The sequence below is a fragment of the Triticum aestivum genome, chromosome 6B (genome assembly GCF_018294505.1).
Source record: "Triticum aestivum cultivar Chinese Spring chromosome 6B, IWGSC CS RefSeq v2.1, whole genome shotgun sequence".
Taxonomy (NCBI): Eukaryota; Viridiplantae; Streptophyta; class Magnoliopsida; order Poales; family Poaceae; genus Triticum; species Triticum aestivum.
In genome coordinates, this window is record NC_057810.1 from 157973359 (window position 1) to 157988787 (window position 15429).

Genomic DNA, 15429 nt, shown 5'->3' on the forward strand with positions numbered 1-15429 from the left:
CGGCGCTTGGGCGGGTGAAAGCAAAAAACGGCATCGTCTGAAAGGCTACTGCATGATCTAACCGGACTACTTCGCCGACGCTCCATTGCACGGTGAGAAAACATTTCGGCGCCGTTATCGGATGAGCCGAAAGCTTTTCCTCCGGATTGTGAATTCCATCCGGGAGTTCGACAGCTACTTCAAGTGCAAGAAGGATTGCACTAGCACACTTGGATTCACCTTGATCCAGAAGTGCACAACAACTATGAGGATGCTTGCATACGGAGCTCCCGGTGATTCACTCGACAACTATGGGCGCATGGCCGAGTCCACCACCATTGAGTGTTTCTACAAGTTCTGCAGGGTAGTGGTGGCAGTGTTTGGACCGCATTACTTGCGAACACCCAATCCGGAAGACACTGCTCGGATCCTAGCACAGAATGAGACAAGAGGATTTCCTGGGATGCTTGGAAGCATCGACTGCATGCATTGGAAATGGAGGAACTGTCCATTTGCTTGGCAGGGGTTGTACAAAGGCGCTTAAGGCGGTTGCAGTGTGGTGCTTGAGGAAGTTGCCACACAGGACCTCTGGATTTGGCACTCTTTCTTTGGGATGCCAGGAACTCACAATGACATCAACGTCCTGCAATGCTTCCCAGTCTTTGCCAAGCTTGTTGAAGGTCATTCTCCTCCGGTGAACTTCGAGGTCAATGGGCGGCAGTACAACAAGGGGTATTATCTAGCTGATGGCATCTATCCGAGATAGTCGACATTTGTGAAGACCATCTCAAACCCGGTGCCAGGAGGCAAGAACACCTGGTTTGCGAAGATTCAGAAGGCTTGCATGAAGGATGTCGAGCGGGCATTTGGTGTGCTCCAATCTCGATTTGCTGTTGTCCGATACCCTGCTCAGACTTGGTCGAAAGATCAAATATGGGAGATCATGACTTGCTGTGTCATCTTGCACAACATAATCATTGAGAGCGAGCAGGAAGAGCCAGTGTTTGACGCTGAACCATATTACTTGCAGGGTCCTCTTGCCCAAGTTGATCACCAGCTACCGGCAAACTGGACTGACTCTCTCAATATTCGTCAGGAGATCCGAGACCCACAAGTGCATCAAGAACTGCAACACGATCTGGTGGAGCACCTATGAAGGCTCAAGGGCGAGGCCATGAATGAAGATGAAACTTGAGTTTTTATTTGTTAAACAATATAATTTGTAGTGAAGTATTTGATTTATGTGATGAAACAAGCCGAAAACACGCCGAACCATGTAAGGAGCTAATTGATTCCTATTTGTTTGCCAAAATTCACGCCGAAACATGCCGAACCATGTCGAATATGGGCTGATTCATGCAGTTATCGGACCATTTCTGGACATATTTGGACCGAAAGCTGGGCTGAATTCGGCGTCTGGGGGCAACGGCTGGGTGCCGAACCGTCCCCAGCGCCGATTTTATCGCCGGCGCACCCCAAGAATGCTCTGGGGGGCCGAGGGGGGCCGAACGGCTGGAGATGCTCTAATGATTGCCTTGTCAAATCCCACCGGCGGAACAAGAAATGTGTTCACTAGCAAGCATATCCAGCAAACGAGCCCACACTTCTGTGATAGCACGCTGTGAATTTCAACCAAACCCAACACATGTCCATTTGATGAATTGCACGCACAAGCACGTTTGTTCAAACGTAATGCCCCTGCAAACTATGCCAAAGTACAGTTGCACGCACACCTGAAAGTTTTAACCACCGATAAGACTTCATCATAATGCAGCAGCAATTTCCAGCATGTTGGAGACGGGGGCAGTTTTCACTTTTCAGGATGTTGGAGACGACACTACCGGTAAGTTCTTCGATGCGCAGCTAGCGTTTCGTCAGGATAGTGCCAGTGTTCATCTTCCTGTTGCTATTTGGAGTGCCAAGTATACAAGCCAATGAAGCCTCCTCAAACAATCTCTCCAAACGCCTCTTGTACTACAGGAAAAGTGACTAGGTTTCTTTGTTCATTAATTAAGGATGTTTTTTCTAGAAATGGAGGAGGACCCCTGGCCTCTGCATCTGGATGATGTATGCGGCCACTTTATTAATTATTCACATAAAACCTTATAAAGTCATACACCAGTAAGACTAAAACCACCGTCTAGGCAACATCTGTCGCTACTCCTATCCAGTTGATGTAGGGATGCTGATAGTCTGGGCCTAATACCAAACAGACCTCGCAGCCAAACCTAACATCTAAGGCCTGAGGTCCCAATCAGGACGTCTGTCGGGTATGGGGCACCCACCAGTCCGGCGCACTCCTCAACCAGGACGCCTGCCGGGTATGAGGCCGCTGCAGCCATCTGCCACCAATTCATCTTCAGAGTTGTACCGTTGCATCTACTGTGCCAGGTCTCTCTGCCATCGACGCTACCACGACGTCAAATAGCGTCGTCCTCCCGCGCGAGTCCATCCACACGCGCCCGTCGCCGAAACTTGCAGCGCCATGCCGCCGGGATCTGTCGTCGGCCTTGCGGTAGATGAAACACCGCTCCTCCTCGTCCCCTCCAGCCAGCTCCTGCTCCAAAACGATGCCCTCAGGAGGGAGCACGCCATCGAAGGCGCTGTCATCGTCCGATCCGGTAGACCAAGATCTAGGGTTTCCCCTGGAACATCCGGATCATGTTGACGCCGTTTGCAACGACGATGCCTCAACAGGGAGCGCCGGAGACGTCGTCATCATCCGCCATGACCGAAGTCAGCGTGATTTTTACCGGAAGTAGCGCCACCACGATCTCGCCGCTGACGGGATCCGGGCACAACCTCGCCATCTAAGACGCATGGTGTCATCGGAAAGCCGGTTGAGGACCTCCGGCCGCCACACCCCAGCCCCATCACGCGCCGCCGGCCGGCCTAGCCGAACCACGACGGATCTTGCCGGGACGACAGATCCGCAACAACCACCGCCACCCAACACCCGACCAGGTAAGCCAACGACTCAGCCCACTGGCCATGAGGGAAACGGCTGCCGCCGCACGCCAGGGTCGCCGCCTTGACCACACCGACTGAAGAAGTAGGCGCCAACGCGAGATCGATCCAGACGACCTGAATTCCTCGCGCACGACCTCGCTCGGCCATGCAGAACCTCCTCGCCGCGCTGACGAGAGGTTCACTGCCGGATCCACCGCGCCGGCTTCCGCCGCCACGCCGCAAGCAGGCCACGCCGTCCAGGGCAACGCGCAGCCGCAAGGAGAAGAGTGCCCTGCCGCTGCCGTCCTCCAAGGCAGGCTTCGCCCGTCGGCCTCCTCCGACAGCGGCCAGGCTGCGGGCTGCAGATGTGAGGGACGGGGCGGCGGGTTCGCTCGTGCCCCCCCCCCCCCCCCCCCCCCCGCGCCGAGAGCGACGCGAGCGTCAGATGCGTTTTCCCCCTTCACAAGGTTTGCAAAATGGACTACTACTCCCTCCGTCCCATAATATAAGAGCGTTTTTTACATTACTGTAGTGTAAAAAACGCTCTTATATTAAGGGACCGAGGGAATAGATTCCTTAGATCTAATAAGCTGCAAATAAAGCTAAACTTACAAAGTTTGCACTTGATTTGGCCGCAACATTGGCGTTGTTTGCTTCATACTCCTCCAACATTTCCATAACTTTCTTCTTCACCATTTCTGTGAGTTCCTCCTCCAACCATTCCATAAAAGCGTTGTCCACATACGAATGGCGTTGGCGAAACCTGAAAACTGGATTCTCTTGATGCTCGTTGTTGGTGCCGTGCCCGATCGCTGTCCAGCCCTAGCTCTCCTCTCTCTCTTCTCTAGCCCGAACCAAGCAGAAGAAGGGAGGAAGGAAGAAGATATATGACACGGGAGGTTTTTTTCAAGGCGCTCGAACGCCACTTCCAGGAGCATGAACTCATCAAACCTCACCAATTACAACGATCATACGGGGCTTTATACCTGGGAGACGCTGGGAACGATCCCCACTTGCCCTCCACCAAGGAGGACGCCCGATCGGTCCGCTCTGGCCGCGGCCACCTCGCGTCCACGTACGCGTAGCTCGCGGCGAGCCCTCAACGATCTCATCCACCGCTCCCGTGATCCCCTAACTAACTGGCTACACCACGCACGCTAGCTGGGTCCGCGCACACACGCGTGCAGCCTGACTCACGCACGCACGCACACATGAACGCATGGCTTATTCCTAATATTCTCCTCCTAAGCCATGATCTCGCCGTCGCCGGAGTTGTTGCAGCTCCTATCATTGTTGTCGTCACAGTCGTGATCCAGCCCGCGGACCCGACCCGGCGCATCGACGCCGGTCGCATCGTGCTGCGTCACGACCCCGGCGACATACGCCGAACTCCTTTTTCGCCGGCGATACACGCCTGGCGTCCCTCGGCTCCCCGCACGCCCCGCAAGCACCCGAGCGTCCGACGAGTCCGACCGCACCAGTGCGTCCCACACGTCCCGCGCGCACCCACGCGTCCGACGAGCCCGACTGCACCAGACGCTCACCACGCGCCGCCTCCGCATCCGCCATGGCAGCCGCCAGCGACAAACGCCCGAAGGATGTAGCCGAACTCGAGCACGGACTCGAGCACAACGGCGACATACGCTTCATCCCAACGTCAACCGCAAGCTCGTACGTGCGCCCGCGGTCCCGACGCGCCCGACGTGTCCAGTGCGCACCCATAACACGCACCGGTCACGCCCGGCTCGCCGCCACGGCTTATTGCCCTGCACCGCTGCGCCCTCGACCGCAGCGCAGCACCTCCATGCCGCCATGCCGCTATGTGTCGTTAAAGTCGGCACCACGCAGGTCCTCCGCGGCCTCCTCACCGTGCCGCCGTAGCCACCGCGGCGAGGACCTCCATAGACCGACACACAACCGGATCATCGCGCAGCCGCCGGTGAACTCTGCCACCGCCGGCACGCCTCCGGCAAGGAGAACGACGCCCAAGATGAACCAGCTCATGATACCAATTGTTGGTGCGGTGCCCGATCGCTGTCTAGCCCTAGCTCTCCTCTCTCTCTTCTCTAGCCCGAACCAAGCAGAAGAAGGGAGGAAGGAAGAAGACAGAGGACACGGGAGGTTTTTTTTCAGGCGCTCGAACGCCACTTCCACTTCCACGAACTCGTCAAACCTCACCAGTTACAATGATCATACGGGGCTTTATACCTGGGAGACGCTGGGAACGATCCCCACGCCCTCCACCAAGCAGGACGCCCGATCGGTCCGCTCTGGCCGCGGCCACCTCGCGCCCGCGTATGCGTAGCTCGCGGCGAGCCCTCAACGATCTCGTCCACCACTCCCGTGATCCCCTAACTAACTGGCTACACCACGCACGCTAGCTGGGTCCGCGCACACACGCACGCACCAGCCTAACTCACGCACGCACGCACATCTCTACTATTAAAGAAGAATCGAACGTCGTGATGGTTCGACCTCCCTATTCCCTCACCCCCGCGATCGCTACTCCCGCCTCGTGGGCTCGCAACTTCCACCGCATCGTGCGCGATTCATACAGAAAGAAAATTCCAGCATAAACATACGAGAAAAACGAGAAGAAAATAGCGGCAACCCACGCACGCAGGTTCCCCTCCTCGATCCGCAACTGCCGCTTGAACAGTCGTATCGTACCTAGCGTGTCCGCCCTTCCCTCGAGCCTCGACCTTCCCAGCGGCCTCCCCTCCTGTCCTCATCCCTCTCCCTCGCCCTCGAGATTTGACCTCTCCATCGGCTTCAATCTTGGCCCACAGTCCATGCGAGGCGTGAAGACGGCGGCGAGGCGACTGTGAAGCAACCGAGGTGAGGATCAGAAGGAATATGAAGTGCTGGAATAAAGCATCAGCTCGGTGTGGTGACCTCGTGGCTGCGCCGTTAGCGACCGAAGGTGAAGGCCTTTCTTCCCTACATATCTTCCTCCCCTCGATGTCTAACGCACCAGGGCGCATCCGTCTCCTCGCCGTTGCTACATTATACAGTAGCAGCCATCCGTCTCCTCGCCGGGGCTACATCATACAGTAGCAGCCATGGTTAATGCTACTGGCGCATCTGTCTCTCCAATGTGCTCCCTCTGTAGACTACAATAGCAGCCATGGTCTCCCATACTCCCTCTGTAGACACGCATTGTGGTGATTGGGGAGTAGGCAATGGAGACGGATACAGGCAAGCTCCACCGAGCTGAGGATGTAAGTTCACTCTGTGACTACAAGTTCAGTTATGCTTTATTTACTGTGTTTTTGCAGTTGGGTGCCCAATAATCCGGAAGAGATTTATGGATCAGGTATAGCATAATCAGTTAGAATTATGTCTATGAGTCGAGGTTATCTCCCTTCCTTTCATCGATATAAATTTTGTGTGTGTCATCGATCAAGGTTCGCTAGAGGGTCTAGAAAGTTCCACGTTGTTGGGCAGATGATTTTCTTTTGAGAGGCTGGGCAAAGGATTTCTGTTAAGTGATACACACATCATATCTGAGGCTGCTCCTAATTCAGGAATCAAGGTTCAATAACTTATCGGCGTGTTTGGTTTGGACAAAAAGTGTGGCTTCCGAATACAGGGACTTCCGAAACCGTATCCAGCTTTGGTTTCCCTCGCCATGTATTCCATAACAGTGCTTTCTGATATGGCACTTCGCAGAGTTGAAATAACCGCACGAACCGTGCGGGCTAAAATCGGGACTCGATTCCACAAACTAAACAAAGGAGGTATTACGTAAAAATATTCGGAAGCAACGCTTCCGGATACACTAAACTGAATAGGTTATGTTGCCCGAACCAAACGTGTTGTATATGTTGTTATCAGCAGTTCTATTTATTGTTTATGTGACATGAGAATTTCGTATGGCTTGTGGAAACAACATAATAAGACCCGTTAAACTGCTGTAGGTTATCAACCAAAAGGAAGCATCTAGCAACAAGCTTTTCAAAGATAAAGAGCTCCCCTCGTGTTGGGGATAGGTGAGTTAAGTTCTGAATTCACAGATATTTTTCGTAGGGCATTTGCTTCAAGAGTGCTTCCTCATGTCGTAAACCAGTATGTATCATCCCTGCTTCTTTATTTTTGTACCATCGGTAACACATGATATTTTTTACTCACAACTAAATATTGTAGATTGCAGCTAAAAGACTATTGTAGATTGGGCATTAAACATGTAAAGGTTAAGTACTTAAGTTGCTATACTGGAAAGACCCTGTTGAATGGGAAGGATCCCAAGGTATGGTTATTCTTATTGAGCATCGAGTATAGCTTTGTTACTTATCTTAATCTATTGATTTGAATCTGTTTATGTTTGGTCATGCGAAATCCTATTGACTGAAATTATGCAGATGTACATAACTGTTAATGTAAAAAATGAAAAAGGAAAAATGAAATCATGCAGATGGTACATAACTGTTAATCAAGGAGTGGTAATATTCAACCACACACAGGATGTGGTGTGGATGATTTGCAAAAAATGAAAAATGAAGGATCTTTCAGTGACATAGCCAACTATCTTCTATAGCATATTGCTTAGGTGTCAGGGGAGATCATTAGAAATTAAACTGCTTGGATGTGCGCATGTTTTGGCAAAGACTGGGCGTAAAGGAACCAGCAGCGATTCTTGGTCTGTCACCCCGCCAGTTTATTGTGTAATAACTGTAAATGTCAAGACTTGGATGGGGTATTTTTCTGAACTAATGGCCAGTCCATTTCACAAAACAATATCAGTTAATTTCAGGTTTTGGCATCGACTGTAACTACGAATCTTCCTCCTTTCAAGTTGGATATTAACGAGCGACTGGATGATTATGCCAAGGTGAATTGTTTTGGCACACAGTTCCGGTAAGTGTGTTCTGCTCATATTATTGTTAAATAAGTAGCATCCTTGTATTCTATGTGGTAAAAAAAAATTGCATGTCATTCACCTATTTCAAGAGATTGTGGATGGCCCAGAAGTTTTCTCTTATCTATGAAGGCAGACGCAAGATGAACTCGTGTGCTTTTACAGGGTCCCTCTTTTTGCATTGTATGGTAGGCTATTGTTTCCTTCAAATTGCCACTTTACCTATGATTAATCTTTCTTACAACACCACTGATGTATTTCCCCTTTCTTGTCTATGCAGACCATCTGATTTCCAAAAGCTCCCTGATTCGAAGGTTGGCTAGGCTTGACAACCTTTACTGTCTTTATGAGTGCCACCATACAAGTCACACTTCAGAATTTTTTAAGGTATATTTTTTATGCACTAAACTAGGGATTATTGGAACAGAGTAATTAATTCCCTGAATATTGGATTGCAACAGAAGAGTCCAAGAAAAGACTTTGTCGTTGAGGGTAAGAAGAATATGCTTTGCTCATGCTGGCACTTGCCAAAAGGATGCTACACAAGGTCATTTTTTTTGGTTCATCAACTTGCTTGTTGACATTGAGGCAAATCAGCTTGATGAATGGAACACATTCCAAAATAAACGGCTAAAATTTACCTTTGACAAGTACGTGGATTTTTTTCTTACACCCTTTGGCAGATTTGGAAAGATAGAAATGCGTGTTTTTTAGCATAAATGCTTAGGGGTTTATGACAGGATCTGTAGGATCCAGGAGATAATGAGATTGAGAAAGCTAGCTTTTGTCAGAGGTGGCTAATCTTGACTACTGTATTCTGTAACTGGGCTTCGGCCAGAACCTTTTGTCTTTCTCTTCTTCTAATAGATACAACACCTGCCTTTCTTTATTTATTTTAGAAAAGGAGGTTCCCCTGGCCTCTGCATACGAAAGATGCATGCGACCCTATTATTAAACAAGTTAAGCAAAATACAAAGTCTGTAATCCGGAGTACAACTCACAAAGGGAGCACAAATAAAAAAGGCTAAGCAAATAATCCTGCAAATACCATAAGTTTTTATTCACAAACAATATGGCATATTAATGGCTACTCCCTCTGTTCCGATTTACTCGTCGTGGTTTTAGTTCAATTCCGGTTTTAGTTCAATTCCGAAATCGGAATTGAACTAAAACCACGACGAGTAAATCGGAACGGAGGGAGTAGAACAGAAAAACTCGACAATCTGCAGGAGCATAAAGTTCTGAAGTAAAATGAACAAAGCATCAACTGTCCTAAACTGCAGTAGTCCTATCCCCTATGGGAAGATGCAGCGAGCAGGTACGAGGTCTGGCGTGCAAGCGCCGGATGACACGCTGTATTGTTTGGTGTCTGGTTGGCTCAACTTCCAGGAATACTTTTTTGCGGTTATGTAAGAGCATATTATGACATAATAGAATCATCATCTATTCGGAGAACTGCAAAAGGTATATGTACAAGGCTGTTTTGATCACACACAATGGACTTCAGAAAATTCCATACTCCCTTTCTTGTTGTGGCGCCGCCTCCTCCATCTCAGAAAGAGATGGAGTGTAGATAGCGGTTGTAAGATCGCCGTCATGGGAGATCACGAGCTAACTTGAGCACGTCACCCTCCTACCAAAAAAGGCTTTCGCCCTGCTTTATATATAAAGCACCGAACCACAAGGACCATGATACAAACTCACACCACCACCGCACACGACACGCACACCCAAGGCGAGATACAAAGGTGCCGGGTACCATCACAGCACCCCAACGACTATCAAGCCACTACAAATGCGCGAGGACGAACTTCTTGGAGCCACTGGAGACTTCCTCCGAGGGGAGGTGAGACGGGAACGACGGAACCAGGCCTCCAAGATGGTGTCCCCAAGAAGGGAACAACCACGATAGCGACCAAGGCACGCCCGCCACCGCCGCACCGGTCACGCCGCCGCCACGAAGCCGCCAACAGCAGGCTCTAGCTCGTCGCCGCGCTGCCGCGCCCGCCGCCAGCGTCGCATACCAGGCAGCCTCCTCGACCCACGCCGAAGGCCCTGGCTAAGGGGACAACGCAGCCCCGCCGCCGCCAGTGCCTACTAGGCTTCGCCCGGCGCGCCCTCTCTGGCGGCGGCGAGGGAGAGGAGGGAGGAGGAGGGGAAGCCCGCCGGCAGCGCTAGGGTATCTCCCATGACGCGCGCGGGGGGCGCGTCGCAGGAGCGAGTCTGTACCTTTCCTCGCACGTCACCCTCTTCGCGTACCTCTTCGACAGTCCCATCTCTCACATGCGCCTATTCAAATTACTGACCGTCAAAAAGAGCATCACAAAAATCTTTGATGGAATAATAATATTTTGTACCAGTACGGGATTTATAAGCAGTGCTTAGAGATGGTGACGATAATGAAGGTGGAAGGAAGAAGGGTAGGCGAGAAAGAAAGATGACGCTTTAATTATTTTCTTGCAAGGAGATGGCCGATAACGAGATATGAAATTGCGGAGGGGGAAATGAGCGGGGTCAAAGAATGATTTTGTTGCTGTATGGAAGAACTACATTTGATTATAGCACACTTTTTTAATTAGAAAATATGTTTAAGCATTGTTTTTTAATGCCGTGGCAACGCACGGGCGTTCAACTAGTACATGAACGCATGGCTTATTCCTAACGCTCGTCACTGAACAGCTGATCAACCATGTTTGTTTTTTGGAAATGAAGGCATACCCCCGGCCTCTGCATCATGATGATGCATGCGGCCCTCTTATTAAAAATCCAGAAAGTATGGTCATGATTGTCTTACAGCTCACAAACGGAGCAAAACAAAAAACATAAACTGGAATAATACAAGCGGACAAAGACAAAAAAAAGGATAAGCTCTCTAGACTCCTATCCTGTTATGTGAACGCCATCCGAACCGGTTGAATATAACCTGAGCCACCATTTCCCATTGGTTGCACCCAGTAACCAAAGGCTTCCTGGATTCCATAGGAGTGAGTAAGGACCACGTACGGATCCAAGCTGTAGCTCTGAAGATAACCTGCAAAAAAGTGAAGTTGTGTTGTCTGTTAAAAATCATATCATTTCTGTAGTTCCATATAGCCCATAATAGCGCGCATATTCCAATCTGAATACGAGCTGCCGTGGTCTGTTCAATCCTAGCTAACCACGTCCCAAACATAGACGCAATATCTACTGGAGCATTAATATTAAAGGCTATATGAATCGTTCTCCAAAGTAACTTGGCAAGTGAGAATTCAAGAAATAAATGTTGTATTGTCTCATCCCGAGCACAAAAACAACACCGCGAGTTGCCTACCCATCGCCTCTTAAGTAGGTTGTCCGTTGTGAGAATTACTTGCTTGTGGACAAACCACATAAAAATTTTAATCCGCAAAGGAACTTTAACCTTCCTATATGCAATGACCTTGAGAGGGGGCCATAATTAATCAAATCCATATAAAAAGATTTCACAGTAAATACCCCATTTTTAGTTAACTTCCATTGTGTTGAGTCCGGCATATCGAAGAGTTGAACTTCAATCAATCTCCGAACCAAGTGCATCCAGGCCGTCCACCTCTCACCCACTAATTTACGTCTGAACTGGATGTTCAAGGGGATAGTTTGAAGGACGATACCTACGTAATCCTGCTTACGTTGCACAATATTGTAGAGGGTAGGATATTGTAAGGCCAGAGGCGTCTCTCCTAGCCACGATCCTCCCAAAATCTTGTTGACATCCCGTTGCCAACCAAGAATTTGACCCTATGAAAGAACATGTCCTTCGCTCTCATAAGTCCCTTCCAGAACGGCAAATCAGTGGGTCTGATGGTAGCCTGGGCAAGCATTTTCGTGTGTAAATACTTATTACGCAGAATTTGAGACCACATGCCCTCCGGCTCTGTCTGTAACCTGTATAACCATTTGCTCATAAGGCATTTATTCTTAATTTCTAAGTTCTCAATACCAAGCCCCCCTTGGTCTTTTGGTCGACACAGGATATCCCATCGCGTGAGGCGGTATTTCCTCTTGGCCTCATCAGACTGCCAAAAGAAACGAGATCTAAATAAATCAAGTCGCTTTCGGACCCCTTTCGGAATTTCGAAAAATGAAAGTAAAAACATTGGCATGCTAGTCAGTACTGAGTTAATCAAAACTAGCCGACCGCCATATGACATCAGCTTGCCCTTCCAGCAGCTGAGTTTTTTTCAATTCGTTCTTCAATACATTTCCATTCTTTATTGGATAGCTTACGGTGATGAATCTGAATACCCAAATAACTGAATGGTAAAGCACCTAAATCGCATCCCAACAATTGTCTGTATGTATGTTCCTCGTCTTTGGCCTTCCCAAAGCAGAACACCTCGCTCAGATGAAAATTGATTTTTAAGCCAGACAATTGTTCGAATAGACACAAGAAAAGTTTCATGTTACGTGCCTTAGCCATGTCATGTTCCATGAATAGAATAGTGTCATCATCATATTGTAGAATGGACACCCCTCAATCAACGAGATGAGGAACTAGACCCTCTACATGGCCATGCTGATTAGCCCTGCCAATAATGACGACCAACATATCTGCCACAATATTGAACAGAAGAGGTGACATGGAATCCCCTTGTCTCAACCCCTTATGCGTCTGGAAGTAGTGACCGATGTCATCGTTCACCTTAATTCCGACACTACCCTTCTGGACTTGAGTATCCACTTGGGTCCTCCAGGTTTCACTAGAACCCTTCATACGCATTGCCTGTTGAAGAAAAGGCCATTTTACTTTATCATAAGCCTTCTTGAAATCCACTTTGAAGATAACCCCATCTAGTTTCTTTGAGTGAATCTCATGAAGTGTTTCATGCAAGACGACCACGCCTTCTAGTATGTGTCGTCCCGGCATGAAAGCTGTTTGACAAGGTTGAACCACTGAGTGAGCAATTTGTGTCAATCTATTGGTCCCTACCTTTGTGAAAATTTTAAAACTCACATTCAACAGGCAAATGGGTCGGAATTGTTCGATCCGAACCGCCTCATTCTTCTTAGGTAACAACATTATCGTACCAAAGTTGAGGTGAAACAACTCCAAATGGCCATCAAAAAACATGAAACATAGGCATAAGATCATCTTTAATGATATGCCAACATTTCTTATAGAATTCAGCTGGAAACCCATCTGGTCCCGGTGCTTTATTCGGCTTCATTTGGGTTATGGCCAGATGAACTTCTTTTTCAGTAAACGGTGCCGAGAGAACATCATTCTCTGCTGCCTGTAATTGAGGTATATCATCAATCACAGACTCATCAAGAGACACCGTGGATGTATTCAGGGGTCCAAAAAGGTTTTTATAATAGTTGGAAATATACGCTTTCAGATTTTCATGGCCCACAATTGTGCCTTCATCCTGTTCAAGCTGTATGATCTTCTTCTTCCTATGTTTACCATTTGCAACCATATGGAAGAACTGTGTGTTGTCGTCCCCTTGGACAACCTTAAGTGTTTTCGCACGCAACGCCCACTTGAGCTCCTCCTCTCTCAGGAGAGTCCATAGGCCTTGCTCAGCCTCGGACTTGGTTCGATGCTCATTAACAGAAATGAGAGTGGTTTCAGCCTTTACGTCTAGTGCCTCAATAAGTTGAGTAAGACGCTCTTTTTCCTGCTTATAAATCCCACTCTCATTTCTGGCCCATCCTCTCAGAAATTGTCGTAGGTGTCTAATTTTATTCTGCCATCTCTCGACATGTGTCCTTCCCGTCACCGGCTTAGCCCATTCACGTGCAATCATTTCCATAAATCCTTCTCGTTCAAACCAGCTTTGCTCAAAGGAGAAGATATTTTTATTTGCCACATGGGTAGCCTCACCCGAATCTAAAAAGAGTGGTGTATGATCCGAGATTGCTCTCTGCATCGCATGAACCGACACCAACGGATATTTTTGTTCCCACTCCACACTAGCAAGTACCCTATCCAACTTTTCATAAGTCGGAACAGGTAGCGAGTTGGCCCATGTAAACTGTCTACCGGTGAGCTCAATTTCTCTCAAATTGAGGCTCTCGATAATCATGTTAAACATCATAGACCAACACCCATCGAAATTGTCATTATTCTTTTCTTCTCTCCTCCTAATGATATTAAAATCCCCCCGACTAGTATTGGCAGATTTTCATCTCCACAAATCCGCACTAGATCGGCCAGAAAATCAGGTTTTAATTCAGGTTGTGCTGCCCCATATACCGCAACAAGCGACCATCGAAACCCATCCAACTTTGGTCTTACCTTGAATTTAACCGAAAAATCTCCATGAACCACATTAAGCACCTCTAACGTCTCACACCGTACTCCTAGTAAAATCCCGCCGGATCTTCCTCTAGGAGGTAAAATGTGTCAGTCAAAATCAATACCACTGGAGAGGGTTTGAAGCATCGATAGTTCACAAACTACACATTTTTGCTATCTCCATCTTTGTGTGTTCTTGTCCATGCTCCAAATTATTGCAACAAAATCCTTCTGGAGGTCATAATATTGCATCTTCCAGTACAAGAAAAAACAACCAGCTGAAATATAGCTTTATCGAATTAGCACTTCCAGTGCAAAAGACAAAACTTTGGTTCATACACATCGTATAAAGAAAGAGCCAACCCATGAAATCATTTCTAAGATTGAGTTCATGTTCATGTCCAAACCATATTTTACGGCACAAACTAGGAGGAACATACTAGCAGGTTTAGTCAAACCCCAAAATTTGAAAGGTTCTACTACTTGTTAGTGCCTATAATATAACATAAATGCTTTTACAGACGTCATTATCAGTATCAATATTATTCTTCAGGAGGCAGTGGCTGGTTAAAGCCTTTAGGTTTACTGCAACTGTAGCCCAACATCAGTATTTCAGGAGGAATACTGCATAAATTTGAAGCAAGCAGTGAGCTCCTACGTGATTGACAGATTAAACTTGGGCACTCTGTTCAGAGAAGCAAAGTACTGCCTCCTTCTAGGTTTTATTGAGTACCGAGTTGAGTTTCCCCCTAGAATTTGTAACACTCCAGAGCATGTGCTGGCAGGTCTTGATGCCAGGGAAATTCGTAGTGATCATACTTTGTGGATCATGAATTTCCCCGGTGACGTAGCCCATGCAGTGGTCGGCGATTCCGCCGCGACCACAGGTTAATGGAAAGCTAGGTGTTCCATGTCAAAAAAAGTATTCCACGAGGACGTGGAAGTGGAACCCCAAGCAATTCCTGAACTGCACAAGAGAGTATAAGTAAGCATGTGCATGTATGATACCAATGGCGAGTTGCTGCAGCAGTAAACTAAAAGGTATTACTTTTGTAGCTCTACTATGTTCAATACTTGTGCACTCATTGCATGAATCGAAATAGGCGTTCGAGGGGTGGTATTTTGTTCTGCACAGCATACCAAATGTGTGGGGCATAGGCTCAGAAGTATAACAACAAGTACCCCTGTTTCTAAATAAGTGGCATATTTTGTGCGTAGCTAATTTGGTTGTTCCTCCATAGCCAGGCCTAGGGCTGCTTTATGGTTTACGCGGGTCACAAATTTGGTGCATCCCAGGCTACCAAACAGGCCAAATTTGCATTCTGGGAGCATGTATGGGTTGCATGCGACCTACCAAACATGACTTGAGTAGACACAAGGTTGC

At 48.1% G+C, this 15429-nt stretch overlaps 1 pseudogene; it reads left to right on the plus strand.

Annotated features, from left to right (window-relative positions):
• The first annotated feature begins 3094 nt into the window (after positions 1-3094).
• On the plus strand, positions 3095-8587 carry LOC123139018 (uncharacterized; annotated as a pseudogene).
• Positions 8588-15429: the final 6842 nt, after the last annotated feature.